A 12,234-nucleotide genomic window follows, 5' to 3' on the forward strand; every position below is an offset into this window, starting at 1 on the left:
AGGGACAGTGGACCGGCCCCCTGCTGAAAAAGTTTGCTGACCCCTAGTCTAGAGCTTGTTCCTACAATCACCAGAACCATATAGTCAAGCTTTTCCAGGCAGGACTGTACCACTTCAGACAACACTTCAGACTCTTCAGACAACAGGTATGTATGGGGTGGTTGTGTGTTTGAATGGTTTACTGAGGAAAACCCCTAACTTTCCTATGTGCAAAAAACTAACACGACAGGAAGAGGGATCCAGCCAAATCTTTTCCTAACAGGCTATTTTTCTATGCAGAGGGGTTTCATTCAAATTCAGCCTCCACCCTTTAGCCTCTGTGAAAATGGTACAGTCCATTGTGGGATGGGGAATGAACACTTGATTCTGTTGATAGTATAAACTGCCCCCAAAGCATTATTCTATTACCCCCCCCCAACCCCAGAAGGGCCTTAATGCCCTTTTCTGGTCTCCCATGCAATTCCATGAAATACAGTGGTACCTCAGGTTAATTCGTTCCGGAGGTCCGTTCTTAACCTGAAATTGTTCTTAACCTGAAGCACCACTTTAGCTAATGGGGCCTCCTGCTGCTGCTGCGCCGCCGGAGCACAATTTCTGTTCTCATCCTGAAGCAAAGTTCTTAACCTGAGGTACTATTTCTGGGTTAGCGAAGTCTGTAACCTGAAGCGTATGTAACCAGAGGTACCACTATACAGTTGCTTAGCAGTGCAATCCCATATATGTTTACTCAGAAGTCAGCCAATCAAGTTCAAACTCCTTCAAACAGAGGACTGTCCTCTGTAGAAGTAGGAAGCTCTTTGCCCCCCTAACAGAATCAATGATCCCGGCGGTCAGCTGGTCCACTTCTCTTGCTCCATTTGTGGGTTTCGTCTTCACTTACGGACGTTCTCCCTCAGTAGTTTATATTTCCAGAACGTGCTATTTGGTGAGGAGTTTGGGGGAGGCAGCAAGATGCTTCATGGCACAGTGCGGTCATGTAGCATCCATCTCCATCTCCGCAGTGCACAGCTGTGTCTTCTTGAATTCCGATGCAGAGCTGCTGTGAAAAGTTCCCTCTCTCTTATGGGTAGTAAGTAAGTACCAGTGTAAGGAGACCTTCTGCTGGGAACCTCCCTGTTGTCTCTGGTACTTGATGAAGCACCTATTTGGGTAGCGGGTGGCTGGGAACTACCCAGGTTTGTCATGCTCACTGAACATGCCTCATGTGCATACCAGTGTGGCTGATAAGCATAATGTGCTAATTACTGTATTTTTTGCTCTATAAGACTCACTTTTTCCCTCCTAAAAAGTAAGGGGAAGTGTGTGTGCATCTTATGGAGCGAATGCAGGCTGCGCAGCCATCACAGAAGCCAGAACAGCAAAAGGGATTGCTGCTTTAACTGCGCAGCGATCCCTCTTGCTGTTCTGGCTTCTGAGATTTAGAATATTTTTTTTCTTGTTTTCGTCCTCCAAAAACTAGGTGTGTCTTGTGGTCTGGCGCGTCTTATAGAGCGAAAAATATGGTATATTAGTCAGGTCTCACGAGGTGGAGAGGAGTATTGTGGCTTCACAAAGGACCAGTCCCCTTTCCCCTTAGTTATTATTATTTTTTGTTGCAAACTGCACAGTATTTTGTTAAGCCAGCATGGAGAGCCCTCTAGTCTAGGCCTTATCTGGGGCATGGGAAACAGATGCCACGAAGGACTGGACATGCAAACGTAATGTCCGTTTCAGCATCTCCCATTCTAGTGCCTTGCAGAGATGCCTTGGGCTACAACTCTCATCATCAGCCTCACCTAGCCCCCGTCAGGGACGATGGGAGTTGTAGTCCAAAACATATGGAGGGCAGTAAGTTGGGGAAGTCTTCAGGGCAGATATGTATCTTCTCCTAGATGTCTTAGGCTTGAATTCATTCTGTGAATTGGGACATCCACATTTCACTGCCCCAAAGCCTAATCAGCAGCTGCCATGAATGTAAAAGCAAGGGTGTTGGAACCTGGGACCTTCCAGATGTGATTTAACTACATTTCCCATCATCCTTGACCCCTGGCAACACTGGCTGGGGTTGATGGGAGTTGGAATCCAACACCATCTGGCAAGCCTCAAGTTCCCCATCCCTGATGTAAGATGGTGGAGAAACTCTTTGTATGATGGCTCTATGATGTCAAGGATGGGGAAATTGTAGCTGTCCAGATGTTATGGGCTCCAGCTCCTACCAGCACCAGCCAGCATGGCAAAATGGCCAGGAAAGATGAAAGTTGTAATCAAGCAACAGCTGGAAAGTCACGGTTTCTCCATCCCTGCTGTGTAGGTAGGGAGAGGTGGGAAACTCAGCGCCAGATGCAAAATCCCAAAGGGAAAACGGTTTTCTGTAAACCAGGTCTCATTTTTGGACCATGGAGAAGGATCGGAAAGACCAGGATGATAAAAGATGCATGAGAACTCATGTAGCTACACACATTTAGACTTAATTTCAGTTTTTGATTAGCATTAAGTAGGTTTCGAGGACTGATTTGCAGGAAGAAATGGAAATGCTCAATTTACGTGGGCTAGGAAGGAGCCTCACCCCAGGGGGAATCAAGCGGAGGAGGGGGATGCAATTTAAGTGGTTAGGTAATCTTAATCTGAAATGCACCCATTTTCTTCTGTTAGACCTCGAGATAAAGCTGATGCATAAAACTGATCTATGGAAAGGAAAGGTTAGACTATTTCTATGTTTTAAAGGGGCCCATCACCATTGTGGAGAAAACATTTTTTTTTTTTTTTTGGTGTTCATTTTCTGTGTTCAGGATTGAGCTGTCAAATTACTCATTTAAATGCCAAAACCAGAGACTGCTGAGTTTTCTGCATGCAATTTGTGATTCTGAGTGGAAGCCTCCTTGAACCAGAGTCTCTCACATCTATAATTAAAAGGGAAGCGGGTTTGTTGAAAAGACCTATTTTCCGAAGATATAAACATCTTACATTATTTTTCTGGACACACGCATTCTTTCTGTTAGAAAAACTATGGGGCTTATGAAGTTGTTGTTTTTTTGCTGTGATTTTATACACAATGGAAGGGTGAGGAAAAGGTCAGTAATAACTCTGCGGTTGCATTTTCGCTGGGAAGAAAAAACCCGGCGTCCTATTGATCAATAATAAAATGGAAAAAGCACAACTATTAGCTTTTAACTTGATCTTCTCTGACCTTTCCCCTGCCATGTTGGCTTTGTTCTTAAATGTTATGCCTGCTGTTTCAAAGGTTTGTCCCGTTTAGTCTTTTATTTAATTAACACATGATCTTCTTTACCAGCTCTAATGTTGAAACAAGAAATTCACTTCCATCCCCTTGTTGAACCATTGTCTGGTTCACACCCTACACTTGATAACAACTGTTACAAATTGTAAGTGTTGTGAATGAATAGCTGTGCTTAAAATGGCAGTGGCGGGTGGGTCGTCGCAGGCCATTTACGGGAAACAGGACGTGGACGGGAAGCCCAAACAAACCCTTTGTGTTTCGGACCACTTGTGGTCGGACCTCAATATAAAGCTGGTTATTAGGAGGCACACAAAGTTATCACAATAAATACTTTTGATGGATCCTTTATTCCAGTGGTGTCTGGTGCTCATTGAGCAGAGGGCAGGGAGGCCAACAGTAGGTGGCGCCACAACCAGCGACAGGCAGAGCCAACTGATTCTAGTTCGGGCTCCATTTGACCTGCTGAGTTCTGCAGGGTCAACACTCCCCCATACTTCATTTTGCGCTGCGTTTCTAGCCACAGGTCCATGCTTTAAAGCTCTGTGTCCAAGTATTGTTGTTGTTTTTGCCACAGAGCAAACAGCAATCCGCAAGAAACTCAAATTGCTGTTTGTTTTGATTCAGTGTTAAAGGGTGGCAGAGCTTACCTAGGCTCCCTTGAGCCCTTGGCAAGGAGTTGCCTGACCAGATTCCTCTGCCAAGGCTCCCAGAGGAGCCCAGCTGCCCAAAGTAGCGGAGGAGCAGCCCAGGGAGTGTGCAGATAGGTATGTGGGTTCCTGGCCACTCTGAACCAGAGCAGAGATGCTCAATTTTTGCATCACCCTGAGCCTGCATACCTACGGGACCGCCTCTCCCGGTCTGCCCCATGGAGAGCCTCAAGGTCCATAAATAGCAACACCCTAGTGGTCCCGGGCCCTAAGGAAGTTATATTAGCTTCACCCAGAGCCAGGGCCTTTTCAACTCTGGCTCCGGCCTGGTGGAACGCTCTGCCTTGTGAGACCAGGGCCCTGCAGAATCTGATTTCTTTCCGCAGGGCCTGTAAGACAGAGTTGTTCTGCCTGGCCTTTGGCTTGGAGCCAATTTGATTCCCTCCCCCTCTTTCTTTTTCCTTTCTCCTCTTGTGATGAGGTTGCATTTTAATATTTTAATGTTTCAGTATTCTAATTGTTGTATTTTAATCTTGTTTTTAAGTTGTATTCATTCAACTTGTTTTTATTATTGCTTGTTAGCCGCCCTGAGCCTGGCCTTGGCTGGGGAGGGCGGGGTATTAATAATAATAATAATAATAATGATTATGATTATGATTAGTGAGGGCCAACCTAACCATCCCCTAGGTATGCCCCTGAAGGGTGGGTTTTTCCTGGGTAAAGTGGTGGTGCGGGGGGGGGGGGGGAAGAGTGCTCGGACATGGAGTTTTAAAGTGCGGATGTGTGCCTAGAAAACGCAAGGCAAATTGTGAGGCTGACAAAAAATGCTGCCATCTTCTCCGACTATAAGTAAGAAGGCAGGTAGGTGGGGTCTGGCTGAGGTTGGTGGAGCAGTGCATCGTTTGCCCTAATAACCCGCCTCCACTCCGTTCCTTCCCAACCTTGAATATATCCAAGACCTATGGATCCTTCCCTTTCTGCCCTTGAATTTTCATTGCTCCCCTCATTGCCTCTGAAATGGTGCTCCTGTGAAGTCATCCATTCTAGAAATAGGATGAATACATTGCGTGTCCTTGTAGGACTTATTTTCCATGGACAATTTTGCCTGTACCTTGGGCCACCCAGCTACCTTCATCAGAGCAACCAAAAGACATTTGCTTCCCATCTCAGTGCGACATTTGGGTGTGATTAATATCTCTAGGTCTCAGAAGGGGTGGAATTAAATATTTTCCCTCCCGGGAATTTGCATCTGCTGAGTCTTCTATGCATCATCAAAATGAGACAGTTTCATCACTGCTGAGCAAAGTCAAAGCTGAAAGAGTTATCCAAGCAATGGGGCAAATCATTTGTTTGGCAAACAAACAAACAAACAAAAACCATTGAAATTCAGCAAATTAAAATCATGCCTTTTTACATTTTGTTGTCAGCCTCAAAATTTTCTAAATTGCTGACTTTGGTTCCCCCTGCTATGAAGGGACCTACTACAACATTTGTTAAACGCTATTTCACGTCAGTTGCTTACTGCCAAATGCTGCCTGCCTTGGTAAAATTGTTGGGTGCCAAAACACAGACAACAAACATGGAACATTTATGGAATATTCAAACATCCAGGGAATATTTGCTCTCTCAAAATTAACAAAAGATTATGGCTTGGATCCAACTATTTTATGAGCACAATTGCTTTCACTTGGGAAGTAGAATTTTATCTCTGTCTGCAACATCCAAACCCTTGAGGGTGTAGGAGATTGAAATGGCTTGCCTACCACTGTGGCCACAAGGAAAGCCAACAGATGGGGACATGGGATGCTAGAGGGTCCTTATAATCCAACTCCATATTTATATTTATGGCCTGTAGACCAAATAAACCAATATAGGCTGAGAAAGTAGATTATAAATTGAGAACAGAATCCATCTGAAATGATGCTCTTTTCAAGTTTTCTTGATTTCAACAGGAGAATTAGAAGTGTTTCAAAGCCCTCCATTGAAATCAATGGTCTTAACAGTACAGTGGTACCTCAGGTTAAGTACTTAATTCATTCCAGAGGTCTGTACTTAATCTGAAACTGTTCTTAACCTGAAGCACCACTTTAGCTAATGGGACCTCCTGCTGCTGCTGCGCCGCCGGAACACGATTTCTGTTCTCATCCTGAAGCAAAGTTCTTAACCTGAAGCACTATTTCTGGGTTAGCGGAGTCTGTATGTAACCTGAAGTGTATGTAACCTGAGGTACCACTGTACTTTACTTCGGTTGAATCCCAAGTAAGTAAAAGATTATTAATTGCAATCCTTCACAAAAGTATACAAGTGAGTTTAGAGAAAAATGAATACGAATCATTCTGATGGGTTTACAATTACGGTATGTGATGCAGCCAGAGTTAAGTATTTTTTTCAGGACCTATTGCATTATATTCATACGTAACTCTCTCCCATTGATATTTGGTGAATCATTCTTCTTGTTTTTATGCATGCAGTGAACATGTTTGAGAAATTAGCTGAGCATCATTATGTGTGTAAAGAATGCATTAAAATGTGCCTGTGTGTGTTCTTGATTTTTTTAATGGCATGAATAATTGTATCTTTATTAAAATATTACAGCTGTGTCTGGCATTAAATAATCCTTTACACATTCTCACCTTTTAGCCATAATTACATTTGTGGAGCATATCACCGGACTGTGGGTTTGGCTGAACGATTCTTATTTTCCCTTTGTTTTTGTTTTCAGACTGAGAGACGTGGTCGGGGTTTCACAATGCCTTGAATATCAACACCATAAAATCCCTTTACCAATCGTAAATGCATAAATGCAATCATGCATACCTTTCTGAGTTATGAGGTGGTTGCACAGTTGGCAGGCTGGCTTGATGCTTTTTTGACAGGTTAGGTTAAAGGATTAAGTCTAGTCTGTCTTCACTTTGCCCTGGTTCTGACACACTCTAAAAAAAGTTACCGGCTGCCCGCGTGCTTCGCCTGACCTCTACATCTCCCTGGAGTGACAACACTTTCCTTTTTGCTCTCCAAAGGTCAAGGCAGATAACTTGTTGAGCCTCCCAGATACTGCCTTATCAGTGGCTTTTCCCTCCTGGCATCACACTTTGAAATAAATGCACAAACTACTGGAAGGAAAGAAAGGGCGAGATCCAGACAGAGTTAGGCACTTTTAAATGCCGCTGGTTTCAGCGGTTGAGAACAGAGCATGTGCTTAACGCTCTCCATGATGTGTTTAAACTGCTGACTCCAAGATAAATGGTCAGGGAAGTTCTCTGCCAAAGCCTCTGTTCCAGGTATGTCCAAAGTCCATTTTGGGGGCCTAATTTGGCCCGCTGGTCGGTTCAATCCAGCCCTGTGGCAGTTTATTTCCTGGGGTAAAATCCTAAAAAAACCCTCAATGTTATGTACTGAGTTGAATAGGATCCAAAAAGCAGCAGTCTGATTGGTCCTAGAACAATAGGATTCAGAATGCAGCAGTCTGATTGGTCCTAGAACAATAGGGTCCAGAATGCAGCAGTTTGATTGGTCCTAGAACAATGCAGCAGTATGATTGGCCCGCAGGAGCCACCCAATCCAGCTCCAGGTGGAAGTGAATCCACAACCTGATTGGCCTACAGGAGAATCCCAGAATTAGCCAATCATGTGCGACCCATTGTGTAAATAATGTATATAAAGCAGATATTTGGGGGGAACTTTCATTCCTCACTACTATGAGCTGAATAAAGAGCATGAAATCCACACTCGACTCTGAGTATATTTCACTCAACAACTTCAATCCGAAAAAAAGTTCAACAACTTTGGTCGGTCCTTTGGTCGGTCCTTTGGTCGGCCCCCATGGCCGACTTCATCAGATTTGGCCCTCTTTGAGAAAAGTTTGGACACCATTACTCTATTCCTACTCACTCTGTGGCAGAAAGGGCTGAAGCATTCTCGGCTTGTCTTGGCTTTCAGGGGAACAGCCTCAGTTGTTGCTGGAGAGCCGGACCTTGCTAGATTCAATATATGCAGCAACCTAGCGTGGTTTGCCAGCACCCAGGGTGCGGGTGGGTGGGTGGGTGCATGCTGGGCGATGGCAGGACGTGAAGTGTGAATGGAGCCAACTGCGCCAGCCCAGCCCTCACCGCCAGTGCTGCCAAAGCGACCCCCTCACCCCACTGGAGCCAAGCAGGGCCATGCTGTGCCACCTGCCCACCCATTCAGAGATGCTATGTGTTTTTTCCCCAGTAAGCAATTCTTTGTCCCTCTGCAGCCTCCCTGGCTGCTACCCACACATTCCGATGTGAAAAAGCTCCATAGGAGGAGTTAGAATCATAGAATCATAGAATCATAGAGTTGGAAGAGACCACAAGGGCCATCGAGTCCAACCCCCTGCCAAGCACGAAACACCATCAGAGCACTCCTGACATATGGTTGTCAAGCCTTTGCTTAAAGACCTCCAAAGAAGGAGACTCCACCACACTCCCTGGCAGCAAATTCTACTGTCGAACAGCTCTTACTGTCAGGAAGTTCTTCCTAATGTTTAGGTGGAATCTTCTTTCTTGTAGTTTGGATCCATTGCTCCGTGTCCGCTTCTCTGGAGCAGCAGAAAACAACCTTTCTCCCTTCTCTATGTGACATCCTTTTATATATTTGAAGATGGCTATCATATCACCCCTTAACCTCCTCTTCTCCAGGCTAAACATGCCCAGCTCTCTTAGCCATTCCTCATAAGGCATCGTTTCCAGGCCTTTGACCATTTTGGTTGCCCTCCTCTGGACACGTTCCAGTTTGTCAGTGTCCTTCTTGAACTGTGGTGCCCAGAACTGGACACAGTACTCCAGGTGAGGTCTGACCAGAGCAGAATACAGTGGCACTATTACTTCCCTTGATCTAGATGCTATACTCCTATTGATGAGGCCCAGAATTGCATTGGCTTTTTCAGCTGCCTCATGAGTTGCCTCATGATGTCTTCTCCTACGCTATAATTGAGGTGTGGTCACCTGGGAAGGCTTCAGAATTTGCATCACTGGCAAGTATCCTTTTATTTCATTCTACAAACACCCGTCAGCTGCCTCCATAGTAAGGGAAGCAGATTGAAAACCTTCTACCAAACCCAAGAGAATTTCACTGAAGATTTATTTCCCCTTTGATTTCTTTCACCAGCAACTGAAGCAAAATAAACAAACTAAAAGAGGAAACCTTTTTGACACACCACGGGTATTAATAGTGGAATTGCATGGGCAGGGCCAATTATGCAAATCTTTCCCACCCAATTGTTGTCATTCCTACCAGTAGGGTAGTGATTGGATGGGAAAGAACCATACAGTTGCTGGCAGAATCCGAGACCAGGGAGAAGAGTCGGTGGAAGAAGATTGGAAGAAATTTAAAAACTATTTACAGAAACACTGCAAAATTAATGAATGTTAGAATGATGTTGGATTGAAGTTAAGTGGTTTTTAGTAGCAATGTTATAAAGGAATATGTAAAAATGGATTATTAATAGGTGATAATTTAAAGTTATAATATATTAAGATGGAAGATTAAGATAAAACCAAAGAGGGAAAGGAATTGCTGAATTAACTAATTGAACTGGAATACAAAAAAGGGAGGTGTGAGGAGGTCAGGGAAACAAGCAAATGAAAGATAAGATATGGAAAGACTGATTTGTTTTTAACTGTTTTTACTTTGTATTTTAATTTTTTTTTGTTTTTTTAAAAACTTTTTTCTCTTATTTTTGTAATATGTCGAAACTTTAATAAATATCTTTAAAAAAAAAGAACCATACAGTTGGTTGGGTTGAGGTATTTGCAGACATTACAGCATTGCTACAGCATGGGGCAGCACTTTTCATGTGGCTGATGGGTTTGTGTGAAGTGAAACCAACCCAGGACACAAACTTTCAGTCTTTTGGTCTTCAACTCCTGAGCTGATCCCAAGCAGGTCTGAAAGTAAAACAGACACAAGAACACAGGAACACACACCTCTCTCTCTCTCTCTCTCTCTCTCTCTCTCTCTCTCTCTGTACCTGGGTTTTGTTATAAGACAATTTATAGTCAAGTGAGAGCACTTCTCCGAATGCAATGCAAGTATGCTTGCAGCAGCCAAGAGAACAGATGGCATGGGAGGTGTTGACAAGCTGGAATTCTGCGTTCCATATTCTGCCCTGAACAAAGGCAAAGATGACCTACTGGCTTTTAGGATCGGGCATTTTGGTAGCCAATGTGATATTAGCCTAAACATAGTTACTTACCGATCAGACCTTAGCAAAGAGAGGCCATGTGTGGAGCTTTGGAAAGGACACAAGGTTTCAGAAAACAATGCAATGAATGTGCATGTTTTTGTTACTGCTATAGCAACTTTGATTTTCTTTTTTTCCAAGGGGGTGGACTCTCGTTTTTATTTCACTTTCCAGAACAGTACCTTCCCCGTTTTTGTTTCCAAAAGGGGGATTACAAAAAAAACAAAACGATATTCGGTTCCAGGTGTCGCGGGAAAAAAGAGCAACGGGCCGAGCGCTTCCAAAGGCCGTTGCCTCAAGGCCGGGACACTTCGACCTTCCCGAGGAATTGTCAAGGTGCCGCTGATCCTCTGGCAAAAGAGAGGCGTGGGTCGGGCCTGCGTCATTGCTCCTTGACAAACCGCCCGTGGAGAAGGTAAGGAGACCGGAAGTCATGCTGGCAGTTTGAATAAGCCATTCCTAAGCCCATTCCTGACCCGAGAGTGATGGGCCACGTCTTCCTTTTGAAGAAGATGACCGAGAAGACGACGCCGAACCCAAAGCCAGCACCCAGCTTGACGGCGGAGTCAGCCAAGCACTGGTCCCACTTCCTGCCCAAGTCGCCCTCCGACGCCATCTTGGCCACCGCCCTATAGCAACTTTGATGCTACCTGAGCAGAAAGGAGATGTTCTCAGCTATCATTAGCTGTTAGCCACAATGGCTGCTTCTTACCAGCTCCTGGCTAAAGCAGAATATATAAGAACTTTCAAAATGATAGCCCAAACTATGTAATGCATTAATTTCAGAGGAAAAATGAAAGAGGTGCTGTCCATGTCTTTCATTAAATCCACTTGTGGATGGTTTTTGGTTTTTTGTGGGGGGGAAAGGCAGGTGCTCCTGAGAAACCATCACGTGACATCTGAAATGAGCTGTAGGAAGAGGCAACCTATCCATTATCACCTCTACATAGTGCCCTCGTAACAACAGAACTGACCAGGAAAAATCTTGACGCTAATCTGGAGATATTCAGATATACTGGATAGATCCGAGAAGACTAAGCAAATACGGTGGCAATGCAAGTGGAAATTTTAGATAAAAAGTGAAGATTACATGCTAATTAGGTTGTGATACTGATCACATCTTTCTTCCCACCAATGGAAGATCTGATACAAGGCTCAATCAATCAAGTTTTAAAGAAAGGAAAATTAATTACTGCTTCTCTACAGTTACTATATGGATGGAAATTAGTTATTGTTGAACAGGTTTGGTTTTGTTATTTGGATTCAAGACAACTCCTATAAAACATGTTGCTTACGTAAAGCATATGACTCTGTGCCACGAGGTGTTGCTATGTGTTTTAAAAAAGCACTTGGGAATATTCATTCAATTTGGTTAGGAATGTATTTCTTTCAGCCATTGGCTACAACCACTTAGTAGCAGAAAATAAAATCAAAACAACCCCACGCTAAACATAGAAATGGATTAATAAGGAGCATCATTCAGCAGGAAATTCTCCCATGCAAGTCCCATTGAAAGGAACAGCGTGCATTCTTAGTTCATGTGGGGCAACAGTGAAACCAAAGAGGCCTGTTCACATTATCAGTTTATGCAGGGAAGGGCCATAGCTCAGCGGTAGAACATGCAAAAGTTCCTGGATCCCATTTCCAGGAATCTCTGGTTAAAAGGATTAGGTGGCATATGATGGTGAAAGACTGCTGGAGACCTGGAGAGCTGTTACCATTCAGAAAAGGCCATCATGGGTTAGATCAGGCATTGGGAATTACAACTCAGCAATCTGATGATGGCACAGTGGGAGAATTTGGTAGCCTCCTGTCCAGATGGGGGAATATAATAATAATAATAATAATAATAATAATAATAATAATAATTTATTATTTATACCCCGCCCATCTGGCTGGGCCTCCCCAGCCACTCTGGGCGGCTTCCATAGAAACCAAAAATACAGTAAAATATCACACGTTAAAGACTTCCCTGAACAGGGCTGCCTTAAGATGTCTTCTGAATGTCAGGTAGTTGTTTATCGCTTTGACATCTGCTGGAAGGGCATTCCACAGGGTGGGCGCCACTACCGAGAAGGCCCTCTGCCTGGTTCCCTGTAGCTTTGCTTCTCGCAATGAGGGAACCGCCAGAAGGCCCTCGGCACTGGACCTCAGCGTCCGGGCAT

General features: G+C 44.2%; 1 pseudogene across 1 annotated transcript; it reads right to left on the reverse strand.

Moving 5' to 3' along the window:
- Positions 1–10,214: 10,214 nt before the first annotated feature.
- On the reverse strand, positions 10,215–10,693 carry LOC308480996 (MICOS complex subunit MIC10 pseudogene; annotated as a pseudogene). The gene has a single exon. The product of its transcript is annotated as an MICOS complex subunit MIC10 pseudogene (transcript).
- Positions 10,694–12,234: the final 1,541 nt, after the last annotated feature.

Source organism: Podarcis pityusensis, assembly GCF_964106645.2.
Source record: "Podarcis pityusensis genome assembly, chromosome: 7".
In the NCBI taxonomy this organism is placed as follows: Eukaryota; Metazoa; Chordata; class Lepidosauria; order Squamata; family Lacertidae; genus Podarcis; species Podarcis pityusensis.